This window comes from Phymastichus coffea, unplaced genomic scaffold (assembly GCF_024137745.1).
Source record: "Phymastichus coffea isolate CEN01 unplaced genomic scaffold, Cenicafe_Pcof_1.1 PCOF00007, whole genome shotgun sequence".
Classification (NCBI taxonomy): Eukaryota; Metazoa; Arthropoda; class Insecta; order Hymenoptera; family Eulophidae; genus Phymastichus; species Phymastichus coffea.
The window spans coordinates 980,368-1,000,192 of record NW_026706818.1 but is presented as its reverse complement, the minus strand read 5'-3'; the positions used below and the strand labels follow the sequence as shown (position 1 = coordinate 1,000,192).

Below are 19,825 nucleotides of genomic sequence, written 5' to 3'. Positions count from 1 at the left end.
GCGCTACCACCCGCTCAAACCTTCCTAAGCGCTCGCGCAATCGTCTCTCTCTCTCTCTCTCTCTCTCTCTCTCTCTCTCTCTCTCTCTCTCTCTCGTGCGTCGATTACCTTCGACGCACAATCCTATTCGCACGAAACGGGTCTTAATACCAGTTGGGCGCCATGTAACGGGGGAGATAAATCTGAAAATGGGAAACTTATTTAAGAACAAACTCCCACGATACAGAGCAAACCGCCGCTCCGTTAAACACGTATAATAATACGTGTATTCGCCTTAACGTCAGATGATTTATCCTAGTTGTCTTCTATCGATCGGAGTTGAACTTACCTTAAGTCACGTGTCTTGTTACACTTAATGAGTTTTAAGTATGAGCGACTTTACTCCTAATCTTCTTAATCCCCTAGATGTAATTGGATTAAAACCTAAGCCTGTTTCAAATACTTAAGCTACCAGGAAAATCAAATGACGAAAACGGCGAATAAATTTAACAGACTTTAATTAATAAAAAATCAGTACAGTCTTCGTTGGGCCGAAAAACTGACGCACGAAAATAGGATTTTATAATTTATATATGTTCGGTGAGAAAGAGAGAGAGAGTAGATTTGAATTCTACCGCGAACTAACTCTCGACGCGAATACAAAAAATATAACGCTATCACGAATAGACAAAATACCGAATGTATTTTGTTTCGCTTAATATGACGGAAGGTGCACCTACCATGCGGTGCAATCACGGTGATCAGCCGTAATTGTTGTTGCAAAAATTTCAATTGCCGCTGCCTCTCTATTATCAGCTGCGCTGCCTCGATCTGCCTCAAATTAGCTACAAAGCTGCTGCTTCTGCGCTGCTACTGGTTATCTCGAAAATACCGTTGCACTCACACACGAAATTGTTCCAAAAAACTAATTATTTGGTGAAAACAAAGTGCAATACAAATCGGCGGTAAATTCACGTTCACAGCTGAGGCGTAACTGCTTATTCAAAAGATCGCGCGCCCCCTCTCTCTCTCTCTTAGCTGTTAGAACTAACGCGCGAGAAGCAGAATCGCGAACGGTTCGATTAATTAAATCGACTACCATTGCAAATGATAATAAACTTCATTAACATTTATAACATGCAACATGTTTATGGAGATATATTTGAAACATTTTAAGAATAAATACTTACGTATTCAAATTAATATTTTTTATGCTGTAATTTCAAGATTTTCATTAAATCTCTTTTGATAATAAATGTGAAATATCCAGTACGTATATTTAAATAATATGTATTTAAAAAAAAGTTATTGACAACAAATTTACATCAATTTTTATCACCCTGGTGATAATGATGATGAAAAAATTATCTGTAAAAATTATAATATCAAGTAAAGTAGGATGAACGAACTTTTAGTAAACACTAAATAATCGAACAAAAATTCATAGAACTAATTGATTTTCAGATGGTGGAATTACGTTTACGAGTTTCATGGTTAGACTTAACGAATTTTTAATTGTAGTTTATGTTGTTGACCTTAACATTGTAGATTTTATCGCAATGAATTTGACTTGATTGATTTAAAGTAGAAGGTTTTACACGCCTTGGAATTTATAAAGTTATAATTAAGTTAAATTTAATGAGGATAAAGGGGGGGAGGATAAAATATTTGAACTTTTCCTTTTTTATTTTGAACAATTACTCCGTCGAAAATTCATTTAAAATAAAGTGTCGGTGAGAGGTAAGGTGACTCATGTTAAATAAGCACCACAAAGGTAATAGAACGTTCTACGTTCACGTCGCTGTTTTTGGATAACACTCAAAGTAACATGAAAGTACTTGTGATCTTAATATGACCTTCAGACAACCTTTAAAATTGACCTGAAGGTTAAGCTAATCAAAGTGATTTGCATTTTTACAATTCATTGACTTTTTTCTAGTATTATACACATTTTTGTTATTTAAAAAACCACGTAATTTCGAGAAAACTACATAAAATCCTTTTTCTGGCATTTGATCCTCTTTTTTAATCATTCCAAGGTCGCAAAAACAATTTTTTTATAAGAAGGTTTATGTAAAATTTTGCGCTCTTTCGAAATTTGCATAAAAAGTAGCGTATTATATTTAAAACAACTATTGTAACCTTAAAATAACTTACGAAATTGACCTCAAGGTCAAACTAATGGTACAATTACATGAAGTTCTGGTTAAATTTTTTCTGAACCATTTTTTGTAGATACTGTAGTTTGGAAGATATTCAGGTCCATAGATTAAAATGATTCACACTGTATGTGCATGTCTGTGTGTGTGTATGTGTATGTGCTTACTTTACTTATTCCTTGTGTTCAATTCAATGATTGAATGTAATGTTATGTTTTTTTCTTATGGAAAAAAAATTGATATTCTATTTTGAAAGCGATATGATAATGTTAAATAAAAATTTTATAGTACTCCTACTACACTGTAGATATATTTTTGAATGATTTCTTCAATTACCACTCACATTTACATGCATAAGTTTCAAGTATTCGATTTTCGTCAGCGGCTTGAACTTGCATTACATTTCACCGAAAAAAGGTTCTAAATTTCTAATGACAGTTTAAAATTCTTTGTTCCAAAAAGTATAAGAAATGAATACAAGTTAATTATATAATACTAGAAGTCAAGTATTCATGAAATCATAGAATAAATTACAAATGATTAACGCCATATTAACGCCATATAAACAAAATAATTGAAAATATTTATTTTTACTAACGCAATCAATCTTTAAATAATTCTTTGTAAACATAATTTTGTATTCTATTTGAATGCATTTGCTATCCAAAATAGATTTTTATAGAATTCCATGATCTAACACGAGAGAAGGCTACATACAATTGCCCATGACTAAAAACATCTTTTCGTAAATCAGTCTACAACTGGTTTAAAATTTACCCTTAAACTTTATTAATAGTCATAGTAAATGCTAATTTAACTGGAAACTGTCTTCTTTTAAAAGCAAATGGATATTCGTTTTCATAGTATAAAGTAATTCGGTCCAAGAAAACTACTTGTCCCTTTTTATTACCTGTTAAAATTTTGCATTTTAATAAATGATTTGATAAATCTATTACTTGCAACCTTGTACCATTTCATAGGCCTTCATTACGATACAATTTTTCTTAAATGTAACTTAAGGGGGTAAACATAGTCGGTTGGAAGCATTTAAATGTTCAGGCATAACAACAACATCGAATTCACCATTATTATTGTTTATGACAGAATCAACAGCAGTAAATAAACATTGATCTGTTATTTAATAAATTCGTTATTTGTCTATTAATGTTATCTACGTCTTCATTTCGAGCAGATAAAATTGCATAATCACTCATTTCATCAAATTTTTTGTCTCGAATTCTAGGAATATACAATGATCAGGAACATGTATGTAATCATCTTTATCATTTAGTGAACAATTTCCAAAATTCAACAAAAAATTAGAAAATTCCATTTCATTTGGTAGCACTCTTATATTAGTCGTTAATATATATTTAGTGAAATGTTTCCATAATAGGCTATATTTTATAGAAAGATTCAATGTTATATTTCTTGTTCCTCTCACTTTAATTGGCAATAATTGTTTGAAGTCCCCATCTAGAATCATAACTTTTCCCCTAAATGATAAATTATTTTACATAATATCTTGCAATACTTTCTTTGCAATATCTAACGCATACGTGGAAGTCACTTCCACCTTTATCTCTTAATTTTTCTGTTGTCACAAATCTTTCCATCCTATCCCGTACGCCTTAATTCGACTCTCTATAACTACCCGTGATCCCACCTCTATTCCTTGTCTTACCTTTTCTGTCTCTGCCTTTACTTCTTACCGCCCCTCCTCTCTGCCTGCTTTTCCCGCTTTCTAATTTTCTCTCTTAACCTCAACTTTTACTTTTTTTCTTTATTCCTTTCTCTCTGCTTTTTCCTGCTCTTCTCCAGGCCTCTCTCTCTCTCTTCTCCACTCCTCCTCCACCTCCACGCTCTTTTCACCTCTATTTCTCTCCTCAAACACTTTTCCTCTTTGACTTTCTCACCAAAACTCGCGCTCACATCCAAGACACGTCCACACTCCCCTCAAGTAAAATCTAACCTCTCCTATTATTTTATTATGTTTGTTCCATTTAAAAAAAATTGAGTATGCAACAAAATTTGAGATGGGAATAAGAGGATAAGACATGATGAATAATTTATGTTGACAATATTACAATGAAGATGACGAAAGCACTTTATTATTTTTTCATAAGGTATTTTTTAAAGGCTATATATTATTTTAAACCATAAATCAATAATCACATTATGTGATATTTTAATTTAAGTAAGATCTGAAGACCGCTATTTGTACATATCCGCGCAGTTTTAAATAATATATTTCAAATGTACCTTAACATCAAATGCGAACATCCGTTAATTAGAATCCCTTACGGGAGATCACAACGACGTTAAATAAAAAATATTTCCACAATCAATATAGAAATATTTATGAATACTGCAAAGTAATATTATGTACACATAATGAGTCTCACGTAGAAAAATACTATATTGTTTTTTTTAAATATAATATCAAATGTTACTTTCAAATATTTAAGCACATAATAAATACTCAAATAAATAGACAATATATCTTTTAAATATATCAGTCATATTTTCATATAAATTACTCGAAGGCTATCTGGTTTAGTTTTACATTAAATTATTGAATCTATATATAATTAACGTAACATAATCATTATATACTACTACATAAACTAATTAAATTAGTTTATAATCTATTCGTTCACTACCTTTGAAAAAGTCTAAAACTTTTACCTATCAGCTTTAACCTTAAACTTAAACTTCAATAAATAACAGGCTTTCATTTAACAATTTCGAAAAAATAGCATTCATTAAGAAAATTGTAGCAAAACAATTTAAGTGAGAAGCGTTTTTCAAATAAGAGAAATATGAAAGTGGATACATTATTTAAAAAATAAAAAATGATTGAAATAAACTATGAAGGGCAAATATGTTCGTAAAGTATTTTTTACACAGCGGTTTCCATGCTTGTGTAGTGTTTCCTCCAACCAACTGTCCGGTTGCTCCGTCATCGTGAGATTTCTTTTTCTTTGTTGGATCTTCATTTTCCTGCTCTGTAGCAGTGCGTTTCAACAAAGGTTTGTTTTCCTTCATAACCACTTTTATTGTCAAAGGATCCTCTATGTCCAAACTTTTGGATAAAAGAGACATGTTGACAAACAATAACTACTTTCGAACCTAAAAATACAAAAGTAAATTTATTTCTTACGTTAAATTGAACAAAATAATCAACTAATATATATAACAATTACCCACGTTGAAAAATTATATCTAGGACTATGTATAAAATTGAAAATTTTAAGAAGGCTGTTATATCTCAGTATACATTATCAATAATATTTCAAGATTTTCATTATGTAGAAGGAGATTTTTAGACGTAAAATATTGTGTCGATTATGCATAGAATTATGCATAAGATCATGTCTAAAATGTAATTGAAAATAATTTGATCAATAGTATTATGCACGATCACTTTCAAATATGAAATCATTTTTAGATGCAATCCTGTAAATAATCCTGAACATAATTATGCCATTTAGGTATAGATAATTAGTATAAGCATGAAGTTAATAGTAATACAATATACATATTTATGTATAAGTTGAAGCATACCTATGTTACTCAAATGGCATCTAATGAAAAAAACAAATGCCCTTTGTAAAGTTGTTAGCATCAGTATCTACGAACGAAGAAATTTGCAGATCAATTTTATGAACACCTTCTGTTACAGGACCTGAGTCGAAATTCATCGTTCCAGATTTATTAAAAGCAGCAGCAGGAACAGTTTTTATATGTGCTTTAATTACTGTAAAAAGACAAAAACAATTTTATTTTGATACCATGATACAAAGAATAGAAAAAGAATAAATGTCAAAACTACAAATACTACTCATATATCTCTTCTTCAGCATTAGCGAGCTTAAGGAATTCAATTGTATTCACTAATGCTTCGGATTTTTTCTCAGTTTTTAGATCATGATAAAATTTTACTTTTGTCTTTTTCTGGATTATATGAGTTCATAATTCAGCACATCAAAGTAGATAAGCAATGTATGTTCTGGGACACAAAGGAGCCGACAAAGGATGCCGCCAATGTATAAGGATACGTGTATGTTCTGGGACACAAAGGAGCCGTCCGATGAAGGTGTGAAGGTAGTGACACCTTTTAATTAATGGTCAGACCCCATGGTGAGTGCCTAAAAGGGATTTGATGTACCTTTGACACCTTCCGCGTGCCAGTGGGCCCCATGCTGAGTGTTAAGGGGCATTTGATGTTGGTTTGACACCTCGCGCGCACCGCCAATGTATAAGGATACGTGTATGTTCTGGGACAGAAAGGAGCCGCCCGATGAAGGTGTGAAGGTAGTGACACCTTTTAATCGCGATAAGGTGAGATCCCATGCCGAGTGTTGCATTTGATGTTCGTTTGACATCTCCCGCGTGCCAGTGGGCCCTTCGAGGGGGCCAGTCCCCCCCCCCCCCCCCCCCTCGATAGTAGGACGCTTCACCCACCCACAGAGGTTGTTAAGGTAGGATGCTGTAGAAGTCGGTAGGGTGTTTGGTAAACTATATGCTTATGCTGGCTGAGTGAAGGACCCTCGGAGAGGGGGTAGCGTCTCTAGCTTGCTAGGCGCGTACGCCGTATAGTGAGGATGCTGTTCTCTCTCTCTCTCTCTCTATCCCTCTCTCTCACTCTCCTTCGATAGTAGGGCGCTTATGCTGGCTGAGTGTGGGCCCTCGGAGAGGGGGTAGCGTCTCTAGCTTGCTAGACGCGTACGTCGTATAGTGTGGATGCCGTTCTCTCTCTCTCTCTCTCTCTCTCGCTCTCCTTCGATAGTAGGGCGCTTAGTAAGCTTATACTAGCTGAGTGTGGGCCCTCGGAGAGGGGGTAGCGCCTCTAGCTTGCTAGGCGCAGCCACCACTCACCCACCCACCTCCTACCTTTTGTCTGACTACTCCCTCTTCAACCTACAGCGCCGAAACCGCTGCTTTCAGCGCCATCATAGTGCTTAAAAGCCGTGCTCGATGGGAAAAGAGCGCGGTCTTTCAAGACAGCCCGCTTCACTAGCTTTCTTAGCAGTGACAAGCAGTAGTAGTAGTAGTAGTAGTAGTAGTAGTAGTAGTACTAGTAGTAGTAGTAGTATTACTAGTTGACCTACGTGCATTTTCATTACAATGGCTTCTATTGCTTATTTTGAAAATACAGTACGCGATTTATGGAAAGCCTATTACAACTCAGACGCTAATAAGGATGATTTTATTAGATGGAAAAATATAATAATTACCGCTTTTCATTCTCTTGAAGAATATATGTTACGGCCTAACTTAAGTAGAGCAATACGACAGAGATGTCAAACATGCGCTACTCATTTAAATTCAATCGAAATTAATTTAAATAATTCCATAAAAGTCGGAGGAAAGGTTAATTCATTACGAGTCATTCCAAACCAAATTGAAGGGGATGGAGTTATTTGGCGTGAAATAAATTCAGCATTTGAAAAACGTATCATTACTGCATTCATAGCCAATCAAGAACATAGAGATATAAAGTCATTCTTAAAAGCAGCAAATAAATTATTACAACTACAAATACCAAAATATCTTTCAATTCATAATGCTCTAAAAATAAATATAGAAATGTCAGCCCAATTTACCGTAATAAAAGATAATGTAGAGGACATTCAAGTAAAGTATTTCAACACCGAAAATGTTTCTATTTATAAAACGACAGATCTTAAATTATGGTTTACAGAAAATATTGAAGATGTTATACTTAAAAATTTAGAAGAATTTCAAGAAAAAGAGTCCGGTTGGACATTAAAAACTATCATCGGTATTACTGTTAATATAAATAAATTTAATCCTTTCAAACCTGGCTCATATATTCAACTACCAAAACAAATAGCAGATAAAAAAGCAATTATCAACGTTCAAAATACAGATAATGAATGTTTTAAATGGGCTGTGCTTGCCTGTCTTCATCCAGCTAGATTTCATAGCGAAAGAGTTCAAAATTATATGCCCTTTGCGAATGAATTGAAATTCGATGATATAAACTTTCCTGTTGAGGTAAAGAATATTCCTAAATTTGAAAAATTAAATAGTATTTCAATAAATCTATACATACTAAAAAAATACGGTTTGAAATTCGAAGTCTCACCATATTATATATCAACTTTAAAACAAGATAAGCATGTAAATCTTTTGTTACTACAAAGCGATTATATTGATGAGAATGAAACAGAAAAATCTAATAGATCAAATAACAGTGATAATTTCAAATTAAAATTCCACTATGTATGGATTAAAAACTTATCTGCTCTTGTTAGAAGTCAAGTAACGAAACATACTGCACAAATTTATCTCTGTGAACGCTGTCTCCACTATTTTAATAATAAAGAAAAATTGAATATTCATGAGACTGATTGTTCAAAATTAAATAAATATAGAGTTAATCTACCTAATTTTCCTCTTCTGTAATTTAATCATTATGATCGAAAAGAAATGGTTCCGTTTATTATCTATGCTGATTTAGAGTGCTTATTGAAACCAGTAAATAACGGACGATCCTTCCAAGACCATGAAGCCTTTAGTGTGGGGCTTTATATAAAATGTAGTTATGATGATTCCAAATCAGTCTTTAAGATGTATAGAAAAAAACTGAATGAAGAACAATCACCCGCACAATGGATTATCAAACAATTTCAGATTTTGTTAGATGAAATGAATCAAATATATAAGAATGCAATAGAAATGAATCTTTCATGGCGTAATCAAATGGATTTCAAGATGAGCAAATGTGTCATATTTGTAGAAAATATTTTCAACCTGATGAAACAAGAGTCAGAGATCATTGTCATTTGACGGGTCGATTTAGAGGTGCTGCTCACGCATCCTGTAATTTAAATTATAAGAATCCTTATTTTATACCAGTTGTCTTCCATAACCTTACTGGATATGATTCTCATTTTATAATAAAAGAAATAGCTACTTGCTCTGATCTTGAGGGAAATGTGACTGTTTTAGCTGAAAACAAGGAAAGATATATAGCTTTCACAAAACATGTGGACGGTAGTACTATAAATTTTCGATTTATTGATTCGTTTCGTTTTATGCCATCATCTCTCGAAAAACTGTCTTTATACTTAACCAAACTAAATATCGTAGAGCATGAATTCAAGATAGATAAATATACAAAAACACAAATAGAATTATTGAAGAGAAAAGGCGTTTTTCCATATGAGTATGTTAACAGTTTTGAAAGATTAAAACAGACTCAATTACCACCTATCGAAGATTTTCATAGTCAATTGATAGATAGCAACATCTCTGAAGCTGACTATGAGCATGCTCAAAAAGTGTGGAATGCATTTGACATCATTGATTTAGGACAGTATTCTGATTTATATTTAAAAACTGACGTATTACTCTTGGCCGATATTTTTGAAAATTTTCGTAAAACGTGTATGGACGCGTATCAACTCGACCCGGCACACTATTATACTACTCCTGGATTAATATGGGATGCTATGTTAAAGTGTACAAAAATTGTTAAAGGCTACATAAAAGAAAGACTACCTCATAAAGCAAAATTACTTTATACTGATACAGATAGCCTCGTATATGAATTTAAAGATGTTGATATATATGAAATAATGAAAGAAGATATCAATAAACTTGATACATCAGATTACTCAGAAAATAATCAGTTTAATATGCCGTTAGTTAATAAAAAGGTTCTCGGTATTATGAAAGATGAATGCAATGGTAATATTATGAGAGAATTCATTGGACTTCGAAGTAAAATGTATAGTATACTAATAGAAAACCATCAAGCAATAAAGAAAGCAAAAGGCGTAAAAACACATACTGTCATAAAAACAATAGATCATGAAGATTTTCGAAACTGTTTATTGGATTTAGAAATTATTAGGCGTGAGCAATGTAATATAGGAAGTGTATTACATCAAGTAAGAACAGAAAGAGTGCAGAAAGTAGCACTAAGTCCATATGATGATAAACGATGTATATTCGATAAAAATCCTGATACACTTCCATGGGGTCATTACAAAACTATTGAAACGTCAAAGCTTAAAATCAAGAGTGCGGAAGAACGCAGGAAAAGAAAGATCATAGAAATGGAAGAAAATCCTCAAGAAAGTTGTAAGCTTCCTCTAACTTCGGACAGAAGTCTCTCAGAACAGAGTAGTATGAAAGAAAGTTGTAAGCTTCTTCCAACCTCCGACAGAAGTCGCTCAGAACAGAGTAGTAATAGTGGGGAGGAAGAAGGCTCAGTTAGGAAAAGACTAAGGATAGAATAGTGAGAGAGTGGGGACAACGGTAGAGTGGGGGACAACGGCAAACATGGCGACTGAAGTCTGAGGAGTATGGGCAATGGAATCATATGAGAAATTACTCAAGTGGGGATAAGGCGAAAAGAGAGGGAAATTACGGCGGCTCGAGTTCTCCGAGAGGGGACGCATGGTACAAAACGGAGAACACACCTCAGTCCGTCGCAGTTATTCAGCAGTAGGTTGAAGCAACAGCAGTAGTCTCTCTTCCTAGTTCTCCTATAAGACTTCTAGATTTTCTCTTAAAAGTAAGTTTCTTGTATACTAGTAGCTCTCTAACTATATATCCTAGTAGTATTAATTATTGATTGATTTTTTGTTATTGTATAATGGACTTTTCATCAATTAATAGAATAGCCAAATCATCATTTTTACCAAGAAAAAAAATGACACAATTAGAGAATAACTGTACCTACATGATAACGAGATTAAGATGGCTTAATACTCGTTATGGATTTAGTGTAGTGATAACAGTAGACGATGAATTTGAAGTATTTTTACCTAAGCGAGTAAGCTTAGCATTAGAAAAAGATGAAGATATGCTGAAAAAATTATTCGAGACCGTGGAAAGAAAGGAGTTGTTTATTTACCATCGAGAAGGCTCGAATTTTGAATTTAAAAATTAATCTAGCATAATATGTAAATGTATAAATAGTAAATAAATTTATATTTAAAATTTTAATTATCTCTTTAATCCAAATTTAATTATTCCTTCAAATCCTTTTTTTGGAGAGGTTGAAGTAATTCCTTATGCGTTCTTTCTGCTGAGTTTCGACTTAGTGTAAAGGTCTCATAAGCAATGTTAGTAGTGGAAGCACCTCACAGGTGAGAGCGATGGTTGGGGCTCTCACCATTCCCTAATAAAAAAATAAGAAAGAGGGGGGGGGGGGATTTCGGCGGCTCGAAAAGCGAAGTAGTGGGGTTATATTCTAAAATATCGATAAGATGTTAATAGGAATACCATTCTGTTCGAAGCATTGGTAAGAAGAAGAAGTAGTAGTAATAGTAGAAGCTTAGCCATGCCAGCTATAAGAGACAACAGGAGATCTCACTCCTCTTCTAAGCATGTATGGTTTGCGAAGAATGTTAAAATACATCATCTTCCATACGAAGAAAAAGACTCTAGAAAAGGTATTTGGGAGCAAATAGCACGAGATCACGAACGTTTCCAAAGACGTATTGCTGAATTGAATAAAGTTATATCACGAGTATTACTCAAGAAACGGATATTGATGATGAATAGAATGCTTGGTCCTATATTAGAAAATCATCACACTATATATATGTTAAATAAAATGGAAATCTAATTTAAAGTAGAGGGAGGCGGTTGTGGCGGCTCGAAAGCCAAAGTAGTGGGGAAAGGTTTTAAAAGAGCTGTGAGCCTCGAAGAACTTCATTCTGCCTCAAGAATCGAGTAGTAGCAGTAGTAGCAGTAGTAGCAGCAGTAGTAGCAGCAGCAGCAGCAGCAGCAGTAGCAGCAGCAGCAGCAGCAGCAGCAGCAGTAGCAGCAGCAGCAGCAGTAACAGTACAAACAGCAGTGAGAGCAGTAGTAGTAGAAGTAGTAGTAGAAGTAGTATTAGAAGAAGAATACGTAACATTCTAGATTTCTTTACCTACAGCAAGATGAATTTTGAAATGTTGAATAACATTGGAATGAAGCTTTTCGATATACTTCCTGAAAAAAGTCATTATGAATTGCATGAAGATGAGAATTATCTAATAACATTCATGAGACAAGATGAATCTCGAATTATTCTTGAACTCGATTGTGAGTTCGAAATTGTTCTACCGGATCGAATGTCAAGAGCGATAATTCATCATTTGGATCTTTTTATTTATCTTTCTGATAGAGTACAAAAATATGCATTATTTATTCAATATTATGGATGTGATCGATTTCAATTTAATATTAAGTAAATGTATTTGTATATCTTATTAGTTCTCATTAAAAATTGTATTATATAAATTTATTTTCTGGAGAGGTAAATGAGTCATTAGTGTTTCTATTAAAGCAGGTTTCGACTTGTCTTAATGGACTCACTAGTGTCGAATATAAAAAATGGAAGTACCTCACAGGTAAGAGCGAAGGTTGGGGCACTTATCCTTAAAATAAAAAAAAAACAATGTAATATTTATAAATGAAAACAATTATTTATTTAAATACAAGCTAGATACATATAAATTTATATTTGTAATTCATTGTTGTATAGTCTCCTTATTTATCCAAGAATTGTGAGTATTATCAAAGCCAAGCCATTTTACATAGACTTCATTACCCCGTCTTCTGAGAATTTATTCTACAAGATAAATATCAGGATACATAGCTTTCTGTAGTTCTTGCTCATAAAAACCTCCAACAATGGGATTTTCTTGATAATCTAGTAGGTCATATGTTACAGGTTTAGTTCTCGAAATACGATGAATAGTAAAAATTTCTGTAGACCAATTAGGCGTATATCCTTTTTCAAAAACGTGTTTAGACTTGCTTACTCGCACTTTATCTCCTACCTGGAATTTCGGTTTTTTGAAAAGACTTTGATCGTAAGAGAATCGTGTCAAGACCTGCATTTCATTTTCTTTAGTCACGTCTTTAGGCTTCATATTTATTGTACGGTGTTTTTGATTATTATAAGATTCTATTAAACTGGGGAGAAAGTCAATCCACTTATAATTTCCTATTAAACTGAATTTTTTCCACATAATATTTTTTAGTGTTCGATTGAAACGTTCACAAATTGATGCTTTAAGATTGCTATAAGTAGAATAAAGGTTTATTTTATATTTTTCCATTAAACTTTGAAAATTTGTATTGTAGAACTCTTTGCCTCTATCCACTTGGAGATTTTTAGGAATGCGTCCCTTTTTTAATACAGACTCCATTGCGTTAGTGACATCTGTAGCAGTTTTCTGTTTTACTGGAACTCCCCAAGCATATTTAGAGAACGTATCTATAATAGTTAACAGATAGCGAAAACCTTTATTCTCTGTAGAATAGTTTTGCATCTCAACAAGATCAGCTTGCCACGTCTCATCTATTCCGCGTATATCGACTTTTCGACGAGGATAGTTTCGACGTGCTGGTTTGTGTAACTCATCCACCACTCTTTGATGTTTCATTTTAAAGTTTTTTTTTTTAAATTTCAAACGGTCCAATATTTGTAAAAATGTCTAACGGTCCAATCGTTTTTTCTATCACTTTCTCTTTCTCTTTCTCTTTATGATTACTAATATTATCTTTTTCTAACTTAGCAATAATTACTTGATGCTTTACTAATTCTAATCTTATTGTATCCAATGATTTTGAGAGATCATTTATCATACTCGTCAGCGTAGTAACGTTAGCTATAATAGTTTTTTGTAACGTTCGTAAGTTTACAGCATCGTTACTCTCCTGAGGATCGGCTATATAACAAATTCTTTTGTCATTTGCATCGTATTGTCCGTCTTTAGTGATATTATACCCTATACCAGGAGGACCTTGATTACCCTCCTTTTTTTTCAATGTACGTCCAAACACATCAACACTCATTTTATTACTGAGGAATATTTACAATTGTCTTAATATATACAGCCAGCTTCACGTAATTCTTCAATGATTGAATGAATTTCATTAATATGACTAGGATTACCAGCGGTTTGTTCGGCGATAAGCAATCTCAATCGATCAACGAGCTCGTTTGGATCATCCCAATATACATAATCAAATAATGTTCCTTTTCTTGCTATTTTATAGTTAGGAAAAAGACCTCTTCCATCAATAGTCAATTTTCGCTTCTTAGCACTACCACTTAAAGATAAATTTGGACCAATATACTTTTTGAATTTATTTACATACTTATTGCGATATTCTCCATTTGTTTCATATCTCTTACGATGAGCGTTAGTGATTTCAAGAATTTTTATATAATTTTCAATATCTGATGAACTGATTAATTTAGAATTAGGTTCTTTAAGAAAGAGAAGTTCCATTAATCCAGGCGTCTTGCTGAATGCTTTATCGTTCACAGTCACATTATCGTTTTGGAAAGAAATTGGAGAATTGCCTATGACATATGTATTTTCATGCAAGCGAACGCCAAATGTCTTGTCTAAATTACTTTTCTGTTGCGGTTCATGCAATAGTCGAATATAGTTTCCTACAATCGAGTCATCCAATAGCTGTTTTTGTTGTTTTGAACTAACATTGTCTAAATTTATTGCGGTTCTATCAAGTGTTGATTCACTAGTCTTACTAAATTCGTCTTCATCACCATCATCAGTAATAGACATAGCGGATTCAAATGTAGAATCAAGCGGATGTAATGTTGAATTTAAGTCATTAACAGTACTATTGAAATATCGAGATTTATAGGGAGTGTCAGCTGTTGTTTTTGACTTGAAAACTTTATCGAACGTAATTTTCTTCTCCTTGTTCGTTTCCTGATCAGTATTATCGTTAGTTTTATCAATAGCTACCTCCACAAATTTCTTCAATGGATCAACCATAGGTTTAAAAGTTTCATTCAATGTATTTTCTAAATCAGCTTTGTCACGTTTTATTAGTTGATACTTACGTTTGATGGCATCACGAGCCTCAGATAATTGCTCGAGCATCTTCTTTTCTTTTTCAAAATTAGCCATGTTGACGCTTGCAATTTCTAAAGTTAAATAATCTTCATTCGTTCACTCCGTTTTATTTATAGCAAAAGAATCGAATCCTTTTCTATACCGTCCATGATTGATTGGTCTATATCTATCAATAACTATAAATCCATGATTATCGTCTCTCCAACATTTTGAACAAATTGCTTTAAACTTCTCAAAAGTCATATCTGAGTTAACATGATCGTTATAAATATGTTTAATATTCACGTCATCTTGTCGAAACAAAACTAGTAAATTCACATTATCTCGAATGAGATGCTTCGGTATGTGAGCGTATGATTGACAGAGATAGAAACTATCTACCTTTTTATGTCTTCCCATACAGAAGAATGCTCTCAGATTGTCCTGCTTTTCAGTGGCTATATCGTCAAAAATCATGATGGAATTTGGATTAGCTTTATCCGGTGAAACAACTGCCTCATGCTCGCTGAATGCATAATACTGTATACCATCAATCGGTTCCAATAAATCTTTTAAAAACTTATACTTTGGTTGATTGAGAGACTTTGAATAAACATAAATGTTTTCAAATCTAAGTCCATTAGGATGTGTGATTAGTGTTAGCAAACAGTTAGTTTTCCCGCAGTTACTAGGACCACAGAAAACTGCTCGTATACTGTCAGGCAGTAGGTCACCATGTCTTTTTTCTCGTTTTTCCGTCTCAACCACATTATCAAAATTTATGACTTGCAACTTAAGTGGTTGCTCTTTGAAGTCCATATTGTTTTCTAATCACCGATCGAAGGACGAATGAGACTACTAACTATAAAAAGACTGTTTATATATTTTTAGTTTCATTAAGACTTTGTCTTCTGATGAGGTATGATCATTTGTTACAAAAGAAAGACTGGTGGTGCTGGCTTAGTGAATAAGATCATTAATAACTTACCATTCGAAGCTCATTTGCCTGGTTATCAGTATTGCGGACCGGGAACTAAATTGAAAAAACGACTTGCTTGTGGTGATCCTGGAAAAAATCCGCTAGACGCTGCTTGTAAAGATCACGATATTGCTTATTCTCAAAATCGATAGAACATTGAGGCGAGAAACGAAGCCGACAAAATTCTAGCTAAACAAGCCTGGGATAGAGTGCAAGCGAAAGATAGTAGTTTTGGTGAGAAAGTTGCTGCATTTGCTGTAGCCAACATAATGAAAGTTAAAAGTAAACTTGGTATGGGTGTTAAAATTTTAAAACGAGGAAAGAAACGAGGTAAGGGATTAAAAAATCACCAACAACGACGACAGCGACGAAAGACACATGTAAAAAGTAAAAATCTATCAATTGCATTGAAAAAAATTATTAACGCTGCCTCGAGAAGTGTTGTACCTAGTAATAAATCACTCTTTGTCATTTGTTCGGCTATAAAAGGCGCTAAAGAAGCTGTGAAGAAGGCTGGAGGAAGAAGAAAAATAAATATTCCTCGTATTCTACCAATTCCTAGTAAAGTGGGTGGAGCTCTTCCTTTTTTAATTCCATTATTTGCCGCTTTGAGTGCCACTGGAGCTTTAGCTGGAGGAGCTGCTTCAATAGTAAAAGCCGTTAACAGTGCTAAGGCCGCTCAAAATGAATTGAAAGAGGCTCATAGACACAATAAAACTATGGAAGCTATTGCTATTGGTAAAGGACTTTATTTGAAACCACATCGTAAAGGTTATGGTCTTCATCTGAAACCATATTCAAGTGGAAAAGGTTTAAAAAAAAAAGCTCGAAATAACTTTACCTAATCGAGCACTGACAGATCATGATATAAGAAAATATGATAAAATACTAAAAATTGCAAATTTTCGAGGTGTTTTTATGCGTGATGCTCTACCGACCGATGGGCCTCGATATCAAGAGACAGCTATTGTAAATTTGGATAATAAACGGGGGCCAGGTACTCATTGGGTAGCATATAAAAAGAAAGGCGATGAGGTTATGTATTTTGATAGTTTTGGTAATCTACAGCCGCCTATAGATCTATTGCTTTATCTCAAAGTTAATAGAATCATGTATAATTATATTAGATATCAAGATTTTAATACATATAATTGCGGCCATCTTTGTCTCAAATTTCTTTTAAACAAACTATAGAAAAGACGACTAGTATATAAAATACTCATTCAAAGAATGACTGTCATTTGATATGAATCTGTCATGGAAAATACACTAACATTGAGTCTCTCGGGAACATCATCCGTACTCGAATCATATTATTTTCCACCGATCGAATTGATAGCAAACAAAAAATACGTTCTTAATCTAGTTTAATTCAATACCAAACATTGACGTTGGTTGTAATAAATTTTACATTGAAGGTCAAGAAGCTATCACTTTACCGACTGGTATCTACGAAATAGAAGATATTGAAAGCTTTCTCATAGACGAATTAGCACCTAAAGGTATATCGTTTAGCCTAAAACCAAATAATAATACTTTACGTAGTGTCATTCGGTGCAGTCAAAAAATACATTTTGAACCAGAAGATTCTATTGGATCAATTTTAGGCTTCACTAAACGCACGCTCGTTGAAAACGAAACACATAGTTCTGACTTACCCGTCACTATACTCAAAGTCAATGCTTTACGTGTAGAGTGTAATATTACTACAGGCTCTTACATAAACGATCGCAAAGTACATACTATACATGAATTTTTCCCAGCAGTCCCACCTGGATATAAGATTATAGAAGTTCCCTCTCACGTCATTTACCTTCCAGTCGCTGTGAGGAGCATTGATCATTTTCAAATTCGTATAGTTGATCAAGACGGAAACCTAGTTAACTTTCGAGGAGAAGTCATCACAGTGCGAGTGCATATAAAGACCATATCTTAGTAATGGGTATCATTTATAATATAAAGAGCGGCCGAGGCTATATTAAAAGACAAAAATGTCGAACAGCAACCAGTCAACAGCGAGCTATCAGACCGCTCACACCTCAGAACATTCAATTCCTGAAAAGCTTGAGACTAGAAGTCGTCGAAAATCGTGGAAGAAAATATTGTGCATATTAGTGTGTTGTATAAAACAACAACAACAACAACAATATGGAGGGAATTCTAGACATTCATTCAGCTGTCACTTTCGATGAGTCTATAGCTCATTATGAAGTTCATGCGCATCAGCCTTATTCATTATCATATTTCAATAATAGCGATGAAATTCATATAGCAATTCAACATCAAGATTTATCTCTGCTTCCATCGCGCAGTATGATTCATATTTGTGGTAGGTTAACCAAGCCGGACGGTACTACGTCAGTGGAGAACACTTTATTAGTCAACAACGCCCTCTGTCATTTGTTCGAGGAAATACGATATGAAATAAATGCTATTGAAATTGATAAAGTGAAAAATGTAGGCTTAACAACTCTCATGAAAAATTGGCTTTCACTCAATCCATGTCAGAGCTCTATCGCTGAAAATGCCGGATGGAATGGTGATAACAATGAAGTTTTAATATGTAACGCTCAAGGTTTTTTTGATGTGACTATACCTCTCAGTATGTTGATGGGCTTTGCTGAAGATTATCGGAAAATTGTAGTCAATGTCAAGCATGAACTTATTCTCACAAGATCAAGAGATGATTTGAATGCTATTTTGTCTGCTCCAATTGGGAATCCTGCTGCTTCAGAAAAAACAAAAATTACTTTAACTAAGGTTGAATGGCTGATGCCATATGTGATGGTTGCAGACAAAGAAAAAATCAAATTACTCAATCAGATCGGACGAGATCGTGCAATTACAATGAGTTATCGTACTTGGGAAATGTATGAGTATCCAAAATTACCACGTACATCAAAGCATGTTTGGAGTGTTAAGACTTCCAATCAATTGGAAAAGCCTCGCTTTGTTATTTTAGCTTTTCAAACTAAACGTAAAAGTTCGGCGAGTGCTAATTCTAGTAATTTTGATCATTGTAATATTAGTAATGTGAAGCTATTCCTCAATTCACAATGCTATCCGTATGGAAATCTCAATTTGAATATCAATCAAAATCAGTATGCTGTTCTCTACGATATGTATACTAATTTTCAAAACGCTTATTATGGTAAAGAAAACGAGCCGTTACTCAATAAAAAAGATTTCATTAATAAAGTGCCGCTAATAGTTATAGACTGCTCCAAACAAAATGAAACATTAAAAAGCGCGCCAGTCGATGTTCGCCTAGAATTTGAAACTCGGACTGATTTTCCTGAAGATACTGCAGCCTACTGCTTAATATTACACGATCGTATTGTACAATATAACCCGATTAGTGGTGATGTTAAAAAATTAGTTTGAAATTAACAAGACATTATGTAATCAATGTATACGATGCTTTTCAATAAAAAAGAAAATAAATTATATATATTGTTGGAATTTAATAAAAACTACCTATAACCATACTATATAGTGTCTATGACGCCCTATACTTTCGATTGGTGAGGTATGCTGACTATGGCGCCCTCTACTTTCGAATAGTAAGGTATAGGCTTTATATAGAACAAACACGTGCCTCTACTCTCATAACGGTTTTAGGAACTAGTAGAGTTCACATTAACTTCAGCATCTTTTCAAATGGATTTCGTAATAGATTTTCAAGGCTTTCAAAGATTAAACGAGACTTTTATTTGTAAAGAACTAGCATATCTACCATTAGATATAGATACTGTTCCAACTGTGTTTTTCTTCGAACCGCCATATCATTGGTTTCAACTTCCTATCAAGTATCGAAAAGTGAATCATTTCTTAGAAACGTGTCATCATGGTTTATT

General features: G+C 33.7%; 1 protein-coding gene and 1 long non-coding RNA gene across 3 annotated transcripts in view; both read right to left on the bottom strand.

Moving 5' to 3' along the window:
• Positions 1-19,825, bottom strand: part of LOC131668998 (NADH dehydrogenase [ubiquinone] 1 alpha subcomplex subunit 8) — a 163,503-nt gene that overhangs the window by 105,678 nt on the left and 38,000 nt on the right. The gene's annotated exons all lie outside the window — the stretch shown is intronic.
• On the bottom strand, positions 4,376-5,892 carry LOC131669009 (uncharacterized). 2 transcript variants are annotated; one of them, XR_009302334.1, is made up of 3 exons: positions 5,706-5,892; positions 5,349-5,609; positions 4,376-5,270 (listed from the first exon to the last, which is right to left on the bottom strand). It is a non-coding gene; the product is annotated as an uncharacterized LOC131669009 (long non-coding RNA). The 2 variants fall into 2 exon arrangements; XR_009302333.1 differs by having other exon boundaries at positions 5,349-5,597.